This window comes from Urocitellus parryii, chromosome 7, assembly GCF_045843805.1.
Source record: "Urocitellus parryii isolate mUroPar1 chromosome 7, mUroPar1.hap1, whole genome shotgun sequence".
Taxonomy (NCBI): domain Eukaryota; kingdom Metazoa; phylum Chordata; class Mammalia; order Rodentia; family Sciuridae; genus Urocitellus; species Urocitellus parryii.
In genome coordinates, this window is record NC_135537.1 from 92,013,479 (window position 1) to 92,033,208 (window position 19,730).

At 58.6% G+C, this 19,730-nt stretch overlaps 1 long non-coding RNA gene and 1 pseudogene across 2 annotated transcripts; one reads left to right on the plus strand and one right to left on the minus strand.

Annotated features, from left to right (window-relative positions):
• Window positions 1-1,320: 1,320 nt before the first annotated feature.
• Window positions 1,321-2,322, plus strand: LOC144255698 (uncharacterized). The gene is made up of 3 exons (XR_013343889.1): window positions 1,321-1,405; window positions 1,525-1,638; window positions 2,195-2,322. It is a non-coding gene; the product is annotated as an uncharacterized LOC144255698 (long non-coding RNA).
• An 850-nt stretch (window positions 2,323-3,172) lies between these two features.
• Window positions 3,173-19,528, minus strand: LOC144255996 (sterile alpha motif domain-containing protein 11-like; annotated as a pseudogene). The gene is made up of 10 exons (XR_013344030.1): window positions 18,936-19,528; window positions 17,771-17,862; window positions 14,021-14,201; window positions 13,409-13,459; window positions 9,811-9,935; window positions 6,760-6,891; window positions 6,419-6,553; window positions 4,465-4,722; window positions 3,792-3,902; window positions 3,173-3,702 (listed from the first exon to the last, which is right to left on the minus strand). The product of XR_013344030.1 is annotated as a sterile alpha motif domain-containing protein 11-like (transcript).
• Window positions 19,529-19,730: the final 202 nt, after the last annotated feature.

The following is a 19,730-nucleotide window of genomic DNA, read 5'->3' on the forward strand; positions in this document are numbered from 1 at the left end:
ACTCTGAGCATCTGGGCCCCATCCCCTGATGAGGTTGGTCCTTCCCTGCTGCCTCAGGATGGCCTAGTGGAGCAGCTGTATGACCTCATGCTGGAGTACCTGCAGGGCCAGGCCCACAGTATTGCCTTCCCTGAATTGGCACTGCCTGCTGTCTTACAGGTGTGTACCCAATGGTTGGCTCCCTCCCCAAATCCCCTGGGGGCCTGCTTTATGATGGACTTCGATTATCTTTTAATGGACTCAGTGCCCTTTGTACACAGGGACTGAAAGGAGGTGTCTTTGTCCCAGCTTCACAGGGCTAGTAGCAGAGCCTGATCCTTTATGGTCTCCACACAGGCACTGCCTTGTAGCTGGACCCCTTGGACCACAATGTGTGGTACTGGTCTTGGGGGTGTAGGAGATTATCAGTCACTCAGCAGGTTGGGACAGGTCTGGATGGCTCACCAAGGATCCTAGCATCATGTTGGTCCATTGAAAGGCTGTCTAAGCCTTCCAGGGACCAGACCAGCTGCCTGCAGAAGTCTTTACACTGGGGTGGGCTGGTCCCTGACTGATTTCCTATGTGGTCCTGGGGCTGGGGTGGGGGTTTCTCTCTGCTTCTCCCAAGAGAGTATGTTTTCCCATGAGAGTATGGCTCTCTGTCTGCTGTTCCCTGTCTCAGGCCTGTACCTCTCATGGGGGAGGGTCAGTGCTGCTGCTCACAACTGAGCTGCATCTGAGGCCCATCCAGACAGGTTGTGTGTGTGTGTGTGTGTGTGTGTGTGTGTGTGCGCGCGTGCGTGTGTGTGTGTGCGTGCAAGGCTGCAGTCATATAGTTGTGCACACATGCATAGTCACTTGCTGTTCTTTGGCACTTTGCAGTGGCCTGGGTCCCAGATAGGAGTGCCTGGCAGTCAGGAAGCTTCTGCTGCTGGATTCAAAGGTCTCAGGGATAGGGGACTAGAGTAGGGGTAAACAGGTATTTTCAATAAGTGTTCTTGGACTTATGGTTGCATGGTTTTTCAGTCTGGCTACTGGCCTTTGGCCACAGTACAAAAGCAGCCACAGAAAGCTCATTGCATGTGAGGGAATGAGTGCAGCTGTTGCCAGAAGAGGTTTATTTACAGAGATGGGCAGGCTGGAGAGCAACCTGATTTCATCTGTGGCCCACTGCCCACTTGTGTGCACTTGGGCTCTGGACCTCCCTGGAGTTGCCATGAGGTTTTGATGGGCCCTGGACTTCCTGTCTGCCTGCTGGGTTGATTGCCCCCCACTTCTGCAGCTCAAGTCCTTCCTCCGGGAGTGCAAGGTGGCCAATTACTGCCAGCAGATGCTCCAGTTGTTGGAAAAGGTACAGGAGAATGCAGAGCACATCCGCAGTCACCGCCAGAGGGTCTCTTTTGGTGTCTCTGACCAGCTTGCAGTGGTCAGTAGGGAACTGGTATCTGGAGTGGGGGTGGTGCTGCTTGAGGGCATTTGTCAGGGAATGGCTGGGTTTGAGGTTTTCCCATAGTGGGACATGACTCTGAACTGCCCCACCCCTAGGATGCTTGGGAGAAGCAGGCCCGAGAAGAGGGGACCCCACTCACCAGGTACTATAGCCACTGGCGGAAGCTGAGGGACCGCGAGATACAGCTGGAGATCAGTGGCAAAGAGCGGGTACATCTGGGGTGCCAAGGGAGCGGGTGGGTCAGCTAGATTCAGATCTTGTACATTGGCATGACTTTTAGGACCAGGCAGAGATTTGATGGGGATGACTTTGGTGGTGGTGTGGGTGGGGCATCGGAGGACTATGGCTGTTTGAGGAGGTGGTGATCCTATGGGGTAGTGTCAGGAGTTGTCACAACCAGGCATCTCCCAAGGGTAGGGGCCTTGGAGGGAATGGAGTGGCTACACATACTTGTCACACAGGCCAGCCTGTGGACCCCAGGAAGGCAGGTAGAAGAGGCAAGAAGGGCTTTAGCTTTTGACCCTGGGCATGGCTGTGGCTATGAGTTGGGGTGACTTGAGAGACTACTTCTTGGAGTAGCATGCCACCAAGGTGCTGGCTGTCCTGGGAGGGATGCTACGGATGTGGGAGCAGAAAGGTTGTCAAGTAGCAAGTGGCCAAGCAGGGTGCTCCTGAGGGCTGCTGGAGGCTTATGAGGGAAATAGTGTTGGCCTCTCTGAACCCTCTGCCCATGCCTACCTACTCCTCTGGTTCTGATTATTCCAGCTAGAAGATCTGAACTTCCCAGAGATCAAACGGCGGAAGATAGAGGACAGGTAGAATGAGGACAGGAAGGAATTTAAAGACCTCTTTGACCTGGACAGTACTGAGGATGAGGAGACCACAGACTTTTGGGAGAGAGGTGGGGGCTGCCCCTGCTGAAGCATATGCTCCTGGAGATGGGGAGGGTGTGGATGGCTGTGGGACCTCACAGCCAGAGGTGTCCCCACCTCAGTGTTTTCTGTGCTGATTGCTAAGCATCCCTACTTCTAACTATTCTGTTTGGTCTTCCACCTGCAAGTGGAGAGAAGGGTGGTCCTCTAGCTTGTGGCTTACCCTCCTGTGGACCTCTGCTGGTGGTCGCTGGGTGGGGGGGCTCATCATGGACTCTTCTCGGTTCACAGAAACACCTGGGTCCCTGAGAACTCGGCAGGGGCTCAAAGAGGAAGAAGATGATAAGGACCACCAGGATGAGGAGGATAGCAGCAACTCAGAAGGTGAGTGGTTCTTGGGGCAAGGGATTTGGTCCTTAATCCCATCTGGCAACAGAGCCATGGGAGGGCAGCCGCAAGCCCGGCCCACTCCTCCCTGGGGTGCCCAGCCAGCTGCTCTGTTCTCATGGGCTCTAGCAGCCAGCTTATAGTGCACCAATAAATTAATTAATGCTGTGATTAATTAGTGATGATTAACCTCCAAGACTGGCTTCCTCCAGATAAGCAGAATTTATGTAGCCTTTTCTCTCCCTGCAGATGGAGGCCCAGACGCAGAGGCGGAGCTGGACCCTGGTGAGCTGTGGCAGCTGGCCCAGGGACCCCAGGATGAGCTAGAGGATCTACAGCTCTCGGAGGAGGACTAAGGGTCTCCTGCAGTGCCCCAAAGGCCCTGAGGCCAGTGACTGTGCAGCAGGAGGGCAGTAGACAGTGGACAGGCTTTATTGTCACAGCACGACAGACCAGATGAACCAAGAGCTGTGCTGACCTGGGCAGCAAGAGCCAGCCCTATGCAGGAGGCTGGTTCTGCTGCCAGGTCACAGCAGCCTGCTCCAGAGAGGTGGCTCCCTGGTTCCTCTACTCCTTTGTCTTTGGTTTGTCTGTGGACCTCTGCATTCACCCCCAGAAAGTTTTTGAAAACTCATTCAGTCCTTTTAAGTCACATTTTTTCCTTTTAAAAATTCTTAGTGTTTCTGCATCCAAAACTGAAAGGGAGAAAGCTGTGGGGGAGGTACCACTGCATCCTGTGCTGGGACTGTGGGAAGCCTGCTGGCCAAATCAACACAGAGACTGGGTGGCATCTGGGGCCCCTGGGAGTATTGCTGCTGTTCCATTCTCTGGCTTGGGTGAGGCTTGGCTAGTGGGTGGGTGGCTCCCCCCATAGGGGGAGTTGGCTGTTGGTGGGGACAGGGGCTGCTCTCTGGAGGTAAGCTCCTGTTCAGGAGCCTGCAGAGTTGGCGGCTGCAGAGGCAGAGCCACAGGGAAGCTGGCCATGTAGAAAACTCGGCCCAGGCGCTTGGCCACCTATAAAGAAAAGCCTGGATGGGTGCCTGCCAAGGACATTGGGTGATTTCAAAGAGCCTTTATGCCCTCTGCCCACTGTCCATGCTTACCTGGGCCCGGATCTTGAGGGCGGGCCCCAGCTTCAGCCCCATAGTCGTCAGCAGGTACTCCTCTGTCAGCAGGGGCAAGGTCTCCCCATCAATTCCTTGTTCTCTGAATACCTAGAGCAGGGATAGGGTCAGGCCTATCAGTCCTGCCCAGCAAAGGCCCAGGGGGGGTGGGGGGTGGGGGGGGTGGGGGGATGGGGGGGTGGGGGGGTGGAGGGATGGGGGGGTGGGGGGGTGGGGGGGTGGGGTCGGGGGGTTATCCCTGAGCGCCTCCCTGCTCTCTACAGGTCGCCCCCTGTCCCCGCCCGCCCGGGAGGCGGTCTCCCCAGACCGATAGTGTGTCTGAACTGGCGAAGCGGGCTTCCCTCCTCCCCCAGTTCTAGTCCTCTGGCCGACCCCTCCAGACTTACTTTGGGCTGGGTTTCCAGACTTCCAGCCGCTCTGCCTTTTGCTTCCCCAACCTCACCCCCCCTCACTGTCCCAGGGGCACCTGGATTTTGCTGGATCCCAGTTGCTCAACAAAGAAACAAGAGTGATCCTTCACATTCCTGCCCAGGGTTCTTGGCACCCAGGTACATACTGCCCCGGAAATGTTTTCCTGGGCCTCTACCCAGCTCAGCCGGCCTCAGGAACTTTTTGCCCAACAGACCCTAAACCCAAAGCAGGCAATACCCACATGACTGTGCAGCTGCAATCCGGGAGGAGTAAGTGGGTGGAAGGCGCAGGCTATGGGGCCTGCAGAAGTCAGATACCAAGCCCCAGTACCTCTCTGAGAAGGACAGGGCAACAGCTGGAGCTGGAGCAGTGTTCTCCCGGTGCTAAGCCAGACCCTGCTTCCGGCGCTGACCTGCTGTGGATGAGGGCAGGTGAACTTCCAGGCCACTGGGACTCCTCAAAGCTGCAGCTGCTACCTCCTGCCGGACCCTCAGGAGATCTGGGGGGTGGGGGGGTAGGGGATGGGCAACAGCAGCGACCCTGAGGCCCAGCCTTCCCTGGACTTCTCCCCTCATCCTAGTGAGCACAGGACACTGGCCCAGGGGAGCCCAGGAGAAAGGGAACCAGGGGCCCACTTCCACACCATCCCTGCTGTGTGTCAGCCCTGATGTCAGTCACTGGGGCCGGAGGAGCAGCCCCAGGGCAGGGGAGACAGGTTTGCAGGAGGACCTGGAAGGAACGTGAGGTGGGAGGAAAGCCCAGTGCTGGTATGCAAGGCTGTGGAACCTGAGGCTGGAGCCTTGAGGGGAGGGACTGTGCACAGATCCATGAGAGCATAGACCAGTTCCTGGAGGTCACTGTGACAAGTCTAGGAGTGGGTCTCCAGACTCCACCAGGTGACCACCTCCTAGATGGGAGGCAGGAAACTGAACCTGTACACGTGGCCACACCAGCATACGCCAACATCCGTCCACATCGGTCATCCAGCAGTGGTTGCATACAGTCAGCATCCAGCAAGACCACACCAGGCCCATGCATACGCATCCTTGCAGGCACACCGGCCACAATCTCTGGACGCGGGGACGTGCAGTGGTTTGATGCACTGTGCTCCTGCCCAGGGCCGGGCCTTCGAGTCCCCGCCACCCCCCTTTGCGTAGCTTTGCCACTGAGCCGCCGCCTCTGTTTATAAATTAATTACCCGAAAAGCAGAGGTGGGTCTGCCCTGGGCTGGGTGCCAGCCCGCAGAGCCTAGCCGGCGCGGCTGCCTGCGTCGATCCCAGCGGGGCCGCACCCCCGCCCTCCAGCCCGCGGTCTCAGCTATTTGCAGCCGGCTCCTAGGCTGGGCAGCGCACACCGTGATTGACAGCAGCTCCCTGGCAGCTGCAACCACGCTCCCTCCCCCATATAGGCCTGCAGAGCCGGTCCCAGGCAGGGCAGGGAAAGCAATTAAAAGGGAAGATTTTTAAATTATTAACATTTGGTGAATTATTCAGACTCTTGGTGCCTTGTGCAAGGAGAGGAAATCCTGTCCCTTCACCGCACCCCATCCACCTCCTACCATAAAAGCCAAGTTCACCTAGCAGGAGCCTAGCCTGTGAGGCTAGAGTGCAGCTGGACAGGTATCTGACTGCTCCCTGGGCTATGACCACAAGGGACAGAGCAGACCCAGTGAGTGGAGAGGGGCAAGAGCCTCATCCCAGCCTCCAGCTGGGCCTCTAGGCATCCAGGAGGCCATGGTGGCCAAACACAGCTGCCCCTTAGTCCTGTCTTTCTGGAAGGCTTGCCCCCCATGCAGGACAAAGATCTGGCACTATTTCAATGTGACCACAGGTCAGCGTCCACTGACTTAAATTTGTGCACCAACTGCTGTGGGAGTCAGGAGAATGGGCACAGACCACAGGGTCTCCTGGATAGGGGGCAGGTAGGCTTACTCAAGCCCCTACCCCTTCCTCTCACCTGGGCTCACCCCTGAGTAAGCTGTGTGCATGCCTGGAGGGGATCCTGAGAATGTGATGAAAAGTGGGGACTTCGAACAAGACCTGGGGCAGCCAGGCCTCATCGCCTACCCACAAAGGGCTGGGGGTCACTGACAGATCCAATCCTGGTCTTGATGTCAGAAGCCAACACCCTCTTCTGGGGTGGAGAGGCAACTGAGAGTGTACACAGGTGGGGGGGCAGGTGGGGAGGGCACATACCATGGCTGGGGAGGCCCAGGTGGTAGAGACGCTGTGGTTCCTCGAAGCTGCCAGCCTCACTGAGAGCGGAAACCAGCCGGCAGTAGTGGTCCTCAGGCGCCATGCTGGGTCGCAGCTCTGGCAGCAGCAGAGTCTCTGCATTGGGGTAACACATAGGGAGGGGATTTTCCTTGAAATACTACCCAGGCGGAGAGGCAAGTCGGGAAGGCACACCTCACCCTAAGCCTAAGACCTTCCACCCCTGCTACGAAACCCAAGTCCCTCCTCTGTGCACACCTGCCCCTTTTGGAAGGTCTAACAACACTTCCAAGCACTCAGTTACTGCTTCCTCCTCCAGTGACCTGTCCCTCCTCCCTGGGTTGGGCTCCCACATTGAGGGTACTCAGACTCAGACTCGCTTCGGGCCTTCTTCTCTGAAGAGCAGTCACTGGTGACATGCAGGGAGCAGTCCAGTCTCTTGCCTAGCAAGCCACCTGCAGAGGGTGGAGTGAGCCACACCCAGTCTCAGGGACTGGAGGAGGAGGCAGGGAAGACCAGGTGGGGAAGACCCACCCCTGCCCCAGCTCAGTCTAGTGAGCCCCAGTCCCCTCCACTCAGGAGCAGCCTTGCCAGCCCTGGGTCCAAGGCTTCCACCTGGTGAGCCCAGCTGGCTGGAGGATATCATGACAGGTATGGAGCAAGGCAAGGAAACAGGGCAGCCCTGACCCTGGGCCCCAGGCTGCATTTGAATAGAAGTGATGGGTGCGACACGTGACTGTGACTATGTCCCCACGGGCCTCTGGCTGCCCCTGACCAGCCAGTCCATTCCCATGTGTGCTCATGAGCCCACCTCAGCTTCTCCTGGAGAACAGAACTACCTTCCCTTTCTGAGCAGGGCTGGGGTGGGCTGTGCAGGAGAGTCAGTCAGGAAGGCACATGTCACTCCGCACACGAGGGGTGTGCTCAGGGGGGCCCTCCTCTCTGCACCAAAAGCCCAGACCCTCCTCTTTCCTGCACTCAGCCTTGGCAAGCACATACCTGCCCAGCCAGGCTCTGCGCTCCAAGGGTCACCCCTGGACAGCTGACCTGCCCTACACAGACCCTAGGTGCCTGGCTCCTGGTCTGCCTGTTCCTATACTATTCCCTCTAGAGATCACATCTCCACATCAAAAGCTGCACACAGGGCTGGGGATGTAGCTCAGTTGGTAGAGTGTTTGCCTCACATGTAAGAAGCCCTGGGTTCCATCCCCAGTACCAAAAAAATGAAATGAAAATAAAAGCCACACACATCTATAGGTCCGTCTCCAAACCTGTCCCTGCACCCCCAAGCTCTGCTTCCTCCTGAGGACCCTGACATCAGGGGGCTCTGCTGATAGCAGGTCATCATCCTGGCCTCCAGGTCAGACCCTATTGCCTCTGAAGACCCAGGGTGGCGGGGATGGGGGCTGCTCCTTGTGTAACTCAAGCCTTTCATGACACCTTGGTACTTGGGGGTCCCCAACCTGTGCCCCCAGGAAGCCCTGCTGTCAGCTCAGGAGCCTAATTCCTTTTCCTTATTCCTTTAATCTGTCATTTTTATCAGGCTAGGGAAGTGTGGCGGCAGCCAGAGCACCGATCAATCTCCACATTATAGCTGACAGAATGGTGCTAATAACTTATTGATCTCAGCCACCTCACTGCCACTGGTCTAGCTGGCTGGCCCCAGGCCCTGCCCCAAAGACAGGGGGCAGTCCCCACTGCCTGCATGAGGGGTCAGGTCAGACAGACCCTGTAGGACAGATGGAGGGCACTCAGGTGCACATGGGCATCACGAGCTGCATGTCAGAGTCCAGCAAGCAGGAGGGCACCCTGAGCGCACCAGGCAGGGAGTGGGTCTTGCAGCCTCTCTCCACACCTGCTGCCTATCTCCTGCTCCCTGTACATGCTCAGGGGTCAGCAAGGGTAACCTCTGCAGTCTGTTCCCTGTTTCAACAGTGGCAACTCCCACCTCCTTGCTGGGCTTCTCTGCTCCTGGGGAGCTTGAGAGTCACCGCTTGGGGGAGGTGATACTGGGGTTGGAGTGCCCCGCAGTGAGACCCAGCCTTGTAGCTGCCTTGAGGAGACTGCATAAGCTCAGAGTCACACCTGATGTAGGCAGTGACAGGAGGCAGACACACGTACCGGGGGGTGGACCTCAAAGTCACAAGACCTGCCCTGAGCTCCTCAGTCCTCTGGGATCCTTCCTGTCCAGGGCCCAGGAAGCTGTGGCTCGAGGGACACCCCCTTGGGCCACAGGAAGGAAGTAGACATGGTGACAGGTAAAGACCACTGCAGGGCCCAGAGGAAGCCCACGGGGGGCTGCAGATCTGGCAGGTGCACGCGCGCACACGCACACACACACACAGCATCCTGGCTGCTATGCACAGCATGTGACCTGCACTCACTGTAGAGTGCGGAGGGCTACCTGACAGGGTGAGCAAGCCCTGCAGGAGGCACACAGGGCACATGCAGGTTTGTGTACCTGAGGAGGTTGTACATAGGCAGGAGAGGGCCTGCTGCCTCAGAACATCTTAATCACTGAGGGGCTCCCTCTGCTCCGCCCGATCGATGGGGCAATTAGATTTTATCAGCCTCTTGCTCAGCCACCTCCAAAGCAGCTCCAGAAGGAACCCCCACCCCCATACACAAGGGCCTTCTGGGCTCATGGGGGCTCTGTTGGGAGTATCCAGGGTGGTGGGTGATGCCCACCCTGCTTTCCCAGAGCAGTAGCCATTGTCAGAAACAACCCTGTCCAGGGTCCATGTGACAAAAGGCCCCTGAGGTCAAGTTGTGCCCACTCTCGGCGGTGGCATCTTGCAACCCCTCATGACCTGCTCCGTGGGAGACTGCCTGGGTCCCCAAGCTGCTCTCTCCCTCTGAGTTCCTGTTGCCTCCAGGAACCAGATCTCTTTGGTGGCCCTGGAAGCTCCTGGGCCAGCGCCCTCTTGGCCTACCTGAAGCGGTCCAGGCTGCAGGGGATGGGCCCTTTCCCTCCCAGGACCCCTGAGAAGCAGGACCAGGCCGACATGCCCTGTGGGTTTGGTGGGAGGTGGGCATTGGTGGGAGGTGAGCTCTGGAAGGTCTTTGCCTGTGCCTGTCTTGTGAGGAGGGGGTAGCTGGCCTCGAAACTCCAAGCCCACCCCAGCAGCAGCCACAATGGAGCCGCCCTGGGCCGCCAGTCTGCCTGACTGGCTGGGATTAACACAATTACCATCACATGGAGCCCCAGGGGATAGCCGGCCTCACACCTCCCGCCTCCTCTGCTGGCCTCCCTGGGTGCCCGCCAAGGCTTCCAGAGCTGCTGAACAGACACAGGGAGGGTGGCTGTCCCTAGGCAGAGCTGCTGTGGCCCTGGCAGCCCCATCATCGCCCTCAGGACCCAGGGGCCTCCTCACCTGTGGGTCCCAAGCCAACCTCCACACTGCCTCTCTGGAATTCACAGTGGCTCTGGGGCTCGGGCATAACGAGGTGGCGGCTTCGGTGCACACTGGATATGAGTGTGGAAAGGTCACTGTCCTGGCTGCAGCAGAGCAAGACAGAGGATGGAGCCATGAGCCTTGGCAGTGCAACCTGATGAGCATGAGTACAAGGGTTCTTGGGGCTGAGGACAGCGTGCACTGAGCGTGGTGATGTGTGTGCTTACCTCTGTGGGCTTGGGATGCCACACCTACGCACACTCAGCAGGCAGGCCAAGAGAAAGCAGAGACGTGGCACCTGAACCCCACTCCAGCACCCAGCTGGTCTGTGCAGAGCCAGAGCAGCCCCTCCCACCTTCCTCTCTCCAGAGAGGTAGTGCTGTGCTTGGCTCCCTGCCTCAGAGGGAGGACAGGATGGCCTGCTGTCTCACAGGACAGACATATAGAGGGCACACTCTCACCCATGTGCTGCCAGCTCTGAAGCAAGCACCTGGCACGTGCCACTTTAGTTAAAACTTGCAACACCCTCTTGGGGGCCCTCATTTCTCCAAATCAGGAAACTGAGGTTCAGACCAAAGTCCCGTAGATAAAAAGAACTGCCCTGGCCGGCTCAGGACACCTGTGATCCCCAGGATGCACCCAGGCCTGGCCTTGGAATCACCCTGCATGTGATTCTTTGTCCCTTCTCCCTCCTGCTGAGCCCTCACCCACAGCCCCAGAGAGAAGAGGGAGGAGAAAGTGGGGCACCCTGGGGTTATGTGAGCAACCCCATCATCAACAGAGAAGGAGAGGACAGGAAGTCAAGGCCAGCCAGAGCAGGGGCAGGGAAGCCCAGTGCCCCCAGCAGTGCCCTCCCGGCCCACCTGTGGTGGAGCAGCCTCCTCAGCAGCACTGACACTAGCAGAGCCTCCTCACAGTGACCTAGGAACCGACCCTGAACCTTATTAAATAGCCCCCAGCCCCCAGCCTGGGCTGGCAGGAGCCAGGCTAATCCAGGGCCAGGCCCTAAGCAGATCAGTTTCAGCACCAGATACTCCGGGGTGGCCCCAGAGCCCCCTAAGAGACCCAGATGTAGGTTCTTCCCCACCCCATGAAGGCGGGAGGCAGGTGGGGAGTAAGTACTTTCTGGGATTAATCTCACGAGGCTCATCCCCCATCATCCTCACTGATGTGGGATGTTGGACAGAACTGCTGTCCTCAGCATGGGGAAGGGGCCTGGGCTGGCCGGGTACAGGGCTGCAGCTGCCATGGAGCTGCTCCCCACAGTGCACCAGACACTTCCTGCTTCCAGGGACTGGAGAGGTGAGCACAGTAATTTCCTGTGAGCCCTGGCCTGGACCCCCAGCAGCACCTGCATCTGGGACCAGCCTCAATGACAGCGATCAGCTCTGTCTCACTTGGGGGTTACCCGGGCTCTCGAGGTGCAGGCCGATGGGGGCCACCCTTGGCTAGACAGGACCTGCCCTTGCATTCCACACCCAAGTCCCTGCCTTGGGGGTTCATTCCTCAGGTCCCAAGATGGGCCAGTCCTGAAAACCTGTTCTGGTCACTCAGTTACTCACTGAACAAATTATGCTGGGTTCATTTAAAAAAAATGCCAAGAGACTCACACACAGGCTGGAGAGTTGAGAGCTCTGCACCTGTCTTCACAGTGTGGGGCCACTACACACAGGCAAGGCCTCAGCAGGCTGCTGTGGCACGTGGGGAGGAGACTGGGGCAGGGGCAGGAAGACTGCAGGGAGGGTTGTGAGGAGGCCAGGAGAAGGGTGAGACCCGACTCCCCCCTGAGGGCCTTCCCACCCCAACTCTCTCACGAAGCCTTCACCAGCTGGGGGCCCTAGAGGGTCAGGGACCTAGAAGGCCCTTCTTGCCAGCCAGGCTGCAGGGGCATCACAGGGCAGAGGGGCCCTGGGCCTCTGCTTGCAGCCAGCAGCAGGCATCCCCAGCAGGACTGGTCAGAAGGACGAAGAGGGCAGACAGATGCAAGAGGCAGACAGACCAGTGAAGAGTGACAGACAATGGGGATGGACAGACAGTCGGGATGGGACAAACACAGTTGGTGACCCAGTGTGAGGCAGCTGGCGGTCCACAGCCCTCCTTGTCCAGACACTGGGGGCTGTTAGCAGACGGGATATGATGGGCTGTTAGTCCTCTGGGGTGTGCTCTTCTCCAGAACTGTAACCTTCCCTTTAATGAAATACAGAAAGTCATCCTTGCCCCTCTGGATCTTCTGTGGGACCAGGGTCTCCACTAATGCAGGCCTGCTTCCTCCCAGGCACAGCCCAGGCTGCAGCAGCCAGTACTGGTGAGAATTCATCATGGGACTCCTGGGGGCTCCCCGCACCCCAAGGCCAGGTGTACCCCAAGGAGGTGCAGGTCCGGAGGGGAGGCACAGCCATTGGGTTTCCCTGCAGGCCTTGCTGGCAAATTTATCCTGTAGCGTCTAGAGTAAAAGGCTCATAAAATGTCATTAATGTTCATGTCGGTTCATAAAAATGATCAGTTGAGCTGGCAACTCCAAAATGAGGTGGAAATAAGTTTAAAGATGTTTTTATTATAATTCGGCTCCAGGATCCAGACGTTCTTGAAGACATAAATAATGACACCTCTGGCAGAGATCCAGGACAAGCTGCCTTCCTGCAGCTGGGCTGGGGAGGCCAGGCACCCACAGCTTGAGTCCCAAGAGGCTTTCCCTGCCCTTGGTGCCCACTGCTCCCCATCAGGCCTTCCTGTGGTGCTCCCCTCGAAGCCCTGAGGAAAAACTTGGCCCCAATAACCAGAAACCAGCCCCTGCCCCTTGGGAGCAGGAACTGGGTCCCTGACACCTGACCTCCTCCTGGGGGCTTCTTTTTTATCCTCTATGTCTTGGATTCACAGGCCCCAGCCTGTTTCCATAACCCAAATCCATGTGAGGAAACCCCAACCTGCCAGGGTCCCCAGAAGGATCTTTCCAAAACACAGACCTGGTCACTCCCTGCTCAGGAACTTTCTATAGCTGGCTCAGCTTAGAGAACAAAGCCCAACTGGTCCAGCGGCTAAGGTGCAGACCTTTTAGCATCCCACTGAGCCACACCTCCCATGTTCCCATTCTCCTCCCTTCCATCCCATCCTTCATCCCTCCACAGCTTTGCAGACCACCTTTTCCCAGTGAACTCCTATGCATCCTTCAAGAACCTGCTCACACATCACCATTCTCCCTCCTGGTGGGTCTCTGGGAGGGTGAGAGGTGAAAATCACAGCCTCATCTTAGAGCTGTTAGGCTCCAATGGACAGTCCAGTGGTGAGGGTCATAGCATGCTTTGTCTCCACGGTGGGCTGTCTAGAACCCTGCCCATGCTGTTGAGGCCTGGCACAAGTCTGCACTTGGCTGAGATGGGCCTCCTGATCTCAGTTGGGCACCATGCCACCTACCTTCCAGGCCAGGTAAGGACACACATCCAAACCACCCTGGCAACCGCATGGCCCACACTGGCTCACACTGACTGGGACAGAGGACAAGACAAAAGAGGAGGGAGGCAGGGTGGGTGGGAGCCAGGAGAAATGGCAACAGCTGCCCCTGCCCAAGTCAGGCTCCTACCTGCAAGATGTCTCTCGGAAGGAGATGTTCACATCCCAGTGGATGTGGACTCTACTGGGAGAGAAAAGAGGGTCAGTGGCTCCATTACTGGCACCGAGACAGCAGCGGGGTGTGGGCCTGACTCTTAACATCCCACCAGCCAGAAGCCAGGGCAGTCATGAGGGTGGCAGCTCATGCCCAGTTCAACCTGGTGGCAGCTTCCACTGAACAAACCCAGGGCTTGAGATGCTCTGGCCTCCCAGAGATGAGGAGGAGGAGCAGGCTGAACAGCCCCGGGCAACACCAGGCACCACAGCCCCCACCATCCTTACTCACAGACACCCCACCCCTAGGTGCTGGCAGGACGAGGCCCATATCAGAAAACAAATTTCTGGGAGGTTGTGGGTGTCAGCCCAGGTGGGTACCGGACCTTGAGTCTCTCTGCTGGCCAACCTCTACCCAGAAGTGACCATGGCATGGCTGAGGCAGAACAAGGTGCCAGGGCGCCAGTTCAGGAGAGAGGACAGCCTCTGCCTGCACCCCCGCCCCACAGCAGCATTCCAGAAGACCCCTGGTCTTGGTGCCCCCTTCCACAGGAGCCTGAGCCTCCTGGCCCAGATCTGGAGTAAGTACCTTCTCTTCATGATCCGGACATGCGGATCATCCTCCTGCTTCAAGCCTGGCTGCCGTCCACAGGCTGGGCCACCTCCATCACTGTCACCATCACTGGCAGAAAAGCTGGGGTTCCGTTCCTTTTCAGGGAGCGTGCAGGGGGCAGGGCCACTATCCTTTTGTCCGCCAGCCGCCCCCGGTTCTGGGCAGGAGGAGGAGAACATTAAGGCTGAGCTAGACATCAGCCTCCTGGGCCTGGGCCAAGGCCCAGGGGCCTCATTGCTGCAGGCATAGCCTGTGAGGACAGCAGAGTGTGGGCTGTTCTGCCTGCCCAGCCTGAGTGTGGGTGCCCACCCTGTGGCAGGGAGCCCTGGAGATGCCTGAGCTATGACCCTCAGCTCCTTCCCTGGGTCCCCAGAGTCTTCTGGGATTGTGCATACAGCCTGGGGCAAGGATCATGGGGCTGGTCCTGGTGGGTGTGCAGTCAGGGAGCAGGTCCCTCTCAATGTGTCTGGCTGACATCCCATCTCCTCTGTCGGTCCTGAAAACTTACAGCAATATCAACAAGCAAAGTCACTTTTCTTTTTCTTTTGCAGTGCTGGTGAAACTAGGGCCTCACAAAACACTCTGCCACTGAGCGGCAGCCCCAGCCCCTCTTTGCTATTTTGTTAGCACCATGAAGAGCCCAGCTCAGGGGAAGTCTGTCTGAGACTGCTGGTCCCTTGCAATCTGCAGGCCTGGGAGCCACAGGCCGCCCGAGAGCACTGATAGCCCTGACCCTTTGTTCCTCAGCCCTGATGGTTCATTTCTCTCCTCAGCGTCCCCCCTGCACCATGTGTAAATGTGTGGCGCTGTGTATGCTCAAGCTTGGAGCTCTGCACCCAGCTCACACATTTCTGCACAGAGCGGTGGCCATGAGTGTGTGGCCCCAGTTCTGGCATTTCTCTACCCTTCCTGGCTCCAGGTCCTGCTGCCCCAGGGAAAAGAAAAAAAGTCATTGATTATTTTCCAGTGTACAGAGGTTTTTTCTTACTTGGTTAAGAGGCTGCTGGCTCAGAGGCTGCATGGGCTTTCAGAGTATCCACTTTCCTCTCCTGTTCAGTCCTCCCATTGCCAGAAAGAGTTGATCCTCACCACACCCATGAGCTTAGTGAGGAAGGGGTCAAGGAGGGTCCCTGCCCCAGGTCATCCAGGATCCTGAGGTGGGCTGCTGCATGGAGTCCTGTCCTTGCAAGGACGCTTCTCTTCCGCATTCAGCTGGCTCTGCCCAGCTCAGTGCTCCCTCCCCCAGCTCTGGGAGCCACAGTATCCCCCACACCTGCCCTCACACATCTGCTGGGGTCTGCCCAGGATACCCTGCTTCCCTCTGTAACATGGTATGTGAAATAGACCCAGCAATATAAGGGCACGGTGGCATGGGGCCAATGGGTTTTCAGGGCCAGCCCACAGGATGACAGGGTCCAGTGACAGCAGAGCGCAGGGAGACGGCAGTGGTGAGTGCCCACCTATGCCTCCGCCTCTGTCAATCCATAGGTTTGGTATCATTTTCAACACCCCTTGGCCCATGGCTCTGCCTTGTCCAGCCTGCCAAAGCCCAGTGCCAGGCATCTGGAGATGAGCTCTGCCCTTCTCCTCAGTCACCTTTCAGCCTTAGGTGAAATACTCTCATGAAAAGAAAAGGGGTATTCTCTCAAAGCCACCTGCTTCCCCTCTTTTGTGGCAGAAATACTCCCATCCAAACAGAAAGTAGAACCCAGACTAGGAGTAAACATCTCTCTGCCTCTCATCTGTGGGAAGAGAAGAGGGGGACACAGAGTCTATAAGACTGCTACTTGGAAGGGGGCCAGGACCTGCTGGCTGGGAAGGAGCCCAGGCTATATACCAGTCTTAGCCCCATGAGGCACAGAGCTGGGCACAGCATCTTCCAGTCCCTGGTATGCCCTGAAAGCACCCTGGAAGGTTAGGTCTGGGGTGGCTCTTGGGGGGAACTCTATGGAGGAGCATGCTGAGAACCCAGATGGCCACTCTAACCCTGCCCAAGGATGGGGAACACATGCCCCCCCATACATCGGAGACTTAGCTCCCCACTGCTCAACAGATTTGAGAACCTGGCTCCTAACCAATAATTGACCCCTTCTGAAATGGTGAGAGTGGGTTCCAGCATGCACAGTCACATGCACAGCATGTTCTACCCCTGGAGTATCTGTGACCATGAAGTGCACTCACCTTTGAAACTGGCCATAAGGGTGGGTGGAGAGAGCCTCTGTGCACCAACAGGTTGGGGCTAGAAAGGGGATCCATGGAAATACCTCCAAGGAAGCGGCCAGGCACAGAGAGGCAGGCAGGCCCAGGTCTGAAGCACCCTTCACTCAGGGCAGGAACCAGGGAGCTTCAGAAGGGCAGCAGCTCCATCCCTCTCTGAGCTTCAGATTGCCACTTGAGGTGATGGCAGATGTTGAGCTCAGGCCACCCTCTGCCCCTCTCTTGTGGCAGGCCTCAGGGGGTGGCAGGTTGGAAACTGTGGGGCACTCCCATCCAAACAGAAAAGAGAACCCAGACTAGTCTGAGGTGGGCACCCAGAGGATCCCGTCCAGTTCCAGCTGCCTGAAGGGGTGCCACGATGGAGAGGGACTTCAATCTTTTGCCCAGTAGGTATGTGACAGCAAGCAAAAGGTGTTTCTGCACACCTGCTTGGGGAGCTCTTGTACAGGTGCCCTGTGCTCCTGTAGACTCAAGTGTGTAGGGCGGGTGGCTTGAGGCTGTGACTGTGGCAGACCAGGTGTGGGCTGGGCTTGTGGCTCTCCTTCCCCTGCCAGCATCCATGTGTCCAAGATTTCCCAGCCTGCTCAGCGTGCACCCTGCAGAGCCCACGGGGAAGCCAGGATACCCCACCACCCGGTCAAAGGGAATAAACCCAAGGTGGCAGCCTGGGCCCTCTCAGGACCACTGGTACCTCCACCCCTCCTGCTCCTTCCTGTAAGAGGGGACTGCTGGGTGGACCTAGGAACAGCAGCCTCCACCTCCCATGTCCCTAGAGGTACCCTACAGGGGGAGCTTCCTCTCTAGAGACAATTTCCTTTTCAGATCAACCCTCTACTCCTCACTGCCTGGAGTCTCATACCTGCTCCCCAGGCCAGTGGGGAGGCCAGAGATTGTCTACCCTGGGTGGGGTTCTTGCTCTCTGGACACCTACAGGCAAAGACCCTGCCCCAGCCAGGCTCCATGTCATGGACCCTCCGAGGTCCAGACCCTTGAAGGGCAGCACTTCAACATTAGGAGCACCAAGACACACACCACTCAGGCTCAAGCCTGGGGATAACCCAGATGTGCAACCTGGCCAGCTAACACTGTTACACCTCAAAAGAGTCCTGCCCCAGCACCCAGCACCTCTCTCTGCTGAGCCAGATGACTTGGTGATCTCCAGACCTGGGACAGGGAAGTCCCCAGGCCCAATGAATGACAATAACAGTGGGAAGACCCTGGAACCTGGAAGGCTGGAGAAGTAGCTCCAAGACACCCATGAGGGAGGCTGCTCAAGAACAGGCAGGACCCACCCTTCATCCAAACAGGAGAGGATCCTGTGACCCAGGATTCCCACCCATTCCCAGGGACAGTCTGGAACAGCACAAAGCAACCCCACCCACCCCATCTGCCCTGGGAGGATTCCCTCCAGCCTGCCCAGAGGGCTGAAGTTAGGACTCCCAATCTTAGAGATCACCAGGCTCTCAGGGGAGTCCAGACACCCCAACCCAGCTTATTCCCAGGTCTCACCACAGGCGAGGATATTCGACAGCCCGGGCAGTCGCAGATTGGAGGATGCACCTGCAGAATTCCCTTGGACATAAGCGTCTTCAGACTTTTTCCTGTGAGGAGAGCCGAGCACAGCTGGTGAGGGGCAGTCAGGACATAGATGGAGCCTCTGGGGCGCAGTCACCCGCAAAGCCAGTCCCCACTCCCGGAAGGTGTATGCAAGGCACACCAACCTTCCAAACCCACTGTCGTCCAACTTCGGAGCCTGCTGCCCGCCCCACCCTCTCGGACGAGAAGGGGATCTGCTGGGCTCTGAAACTCAAATCCTGGGCGAGGCCCTCCCCTGGTGGAGGGCGGCTTCCTCTCAGCCCTGGCGCCCCTCCTCCTGCCCCACCCTCTCTTAGCCGGCCCCGCCCGAACTGTGGCCAGGCAGTGGAAGGTCGAGCTGGGGATTTGGTGAGCGGCGGTCGCGACCCAGGCCTGCGTCAGTCCCCGACGCAGGAAAGGGCAGCCACTGAGCAGCCTGAACTCCTAAACCAAACGCTACCGGGTCCCAAACTTCCCAAGACTCTCACCGCGCCAGACGGTCGCCGCGCTTATCAGGTGCCCCCGATCTGGCCTCCAAAGGTGTATTGTCGCACCTTTGGAGTCACCATCCAAACGGGCTGCTCCAGGTCTAGCTGACACTGTTCCAGCTCCGCGCGCCCACGCCCCGCCCCACTCCAGCGGCCCCACCTACCCGCGCAGCCCCAACCAGTGTGCACTCGCACCCCGGCAGCACGTGCACATCTCCACTCGGAACCAGTGGCTCCGAGCCTGGGGAGGGAAGGCGTCCCTCCCAACCCGTCTCCCGACTTCCTGTAAACTTCCTCTGGGCCTGAAGGCCCAGGGGCTTCACAAAGACCTGCCGAGCTGAGGGAGCGCCCGCTCCTGCGTAGCTCGGAACCCCAGCACTCTGTGGCCCATACTGGGAGGACAGTGGAGACCGAGGGCGCTCTGCGGTGTCCACTGAAGCAACCGTGCGGGGTAGGCGGGGTGTGTGTGGGTCCCTGCCACAGCTCTGGAGCTGCAGCGCCCTCTCTGGGCCAAAACCAAGTCTCCCCAGTGGCAGAGCGAAGGGCTCGGACCCGCGGGTCCCGAGTAGCGAAGAGAGGGACAGCGGCTTGCGCCCCCTCAGCGGCCGCACCTTTGTGGCGGATGCTGCGCTTCCAGTCCTTGGCCGTCTCGCGGCCGCTGACGAACTGGAACTCGTTGGGCGTGAGCCACTCGCCACGGTGGCGGATGGACGGGCCTTTGCTGCCCTGGCAGAGTTTCAGTACGTAGAGCAGAGCACGGTTGGCGCCGCACTCCACCTCGATGCACGGCTCACCGTTGTCCAGCAGCGGCTGGATGTCCGCCGCCACTGCAGAGGAGCTCGAGGGCCAGTGGGTCTCGGGGCAGGTGGAGGTGCGGCGTGGCCTCGTGCAGGCTAAGGTAGGCGCGTGAGGGCCGGAGTGGTGGAGCCAACAGTGCTTCATAGCCTGCAGCAGAGGCCGGCAGCGAGGCGGCCGGGGGCAGAGCTGCCCCGGCGGGCAGCGGGGCCAAGTAGCCCGGCAGCGGAGGCAGAGGCAGCGCCGCCAGGGTCGGGTGGAAGGTGGCCAGGGCCAGGTCCTCGCGTCCCGGGAGCTCCTTTTTGACCGCCGGCATGGGGCGCTGGTGGCCCAGCAGCCGGCTCTCGGTTGCCGGCGCAACTTATTTCGGCCCTGGCTGGAGTTGCGTCTCCGCAGGCCCTGAAGGCGCCTGGCCGCGCTTCCACCCCGCCCGCTACAACTTGGCGCGTTTAAACAGCCCAGGCGCGGTGGGCGGGCGCGGGCTCCAGCGGGGGGTGCGTGACGGTCGACTGAGTTTGTGAGGCGGGACAGGGCTGCACCCCCCCCACACCTAGGGTCAGAGCAAAGAAGGGAGGGAGACCCTGGGGAATGCACGGGAGCCAGATGGGGCA